Consider the following 925-nt stretch of genomic DNA (forward strand, 5'->3'; position numbering starts at 1 on the left):
GCCGGCTCTGTCCCCGGCCCCGGCCCCAGGGGGCAGGCAGAGCTGGGGCGCTGGGCTCACCTGCCTGTCCCCACAGCCCCTCTCTCAGCCCCTTCCTCACGCTGTCTCTTCCTTGAGCAAAGCGAGCCCCCGGAAGCAGGGTGGGAGCTGGGGACTGGAGCACCCCAGGGGGACGCTCGGTGGGTCTAATGGCCTCTCTCTGAAATGCTTTCTGCAAAACGTCATTCTGCTCCTGGGTGGGGCTCCAGCCCTGACCTCCCTCCTGGGCCGGCTCCTCTCACGGGTGTGAGCTTGGAGCCCCTGGGCCTGGCTGGGCCTGTTCTGGCCACAGAGGCCCGNATTCTCCGAAGCACCCAGGGGCCTGAACGACAACTGTTGTTAAGTACTTCCTGCAAGTAGCTATTGTCCAAGTAAGTCACCAAAACCGCTAGGGGGTGGCTCTAAGCCAGCAGCTTGCCCAGCGGTCCGCGTGAGGGACCCGAGGCCCGGACGCCGTAAGCACTTTGCTCTGACCTTGCTCATCGTCCGTCTGCACGACAGGGAGGGCGGAGCTGGCTGAGAGGCTGCGGAGGACAGGGTAACCGGGCTGGGCCCTGGGGGAGGGGAGGGGAGGGCAGAAGTGGGGCCCCCCCCACCCCGCTGCTCTGGCAGGACAGGTTTGCGCCCTCAGGGCGCTGGTAACTAGGGAGGCACCGCCCCTCGTCTTCCCTTGTGCTGTGGGATGTCCCTGGGGCGTCTCTGGAGAGAATGTGGTGCCCAGCTCCGTGCCCCGAATCTGAAGAGGGTGGTGGACGCTGGATGGAAGCCCGAGCACCTTGGCAGGGGCGCTGAGGCAGTGAGCCGGCCGGGTCTCCACCGGGACGGTGGGGCCACAGGCCGTGTGGCAGCCGCGTCGTCCGACTGCTCTCGACGGCTGGTGCGGCAG

The sequence above is a fragment of the Crocuta crocuta genome, unplaced genomic scaffold (assembly GCF_008692635.1).
Source record: "Crocuta crocuta isolate KB4526 unplaced genomic scaffold, BGI_CrCroc_1.0 scaffold528, whole genome shotgun sequence".
Lineage (NCBI taxonomy): Eukaryota > Metazoa > Chordata > Mammalia > Carnivora > Hyaenidae > Crocuta > Crocuta crocuta.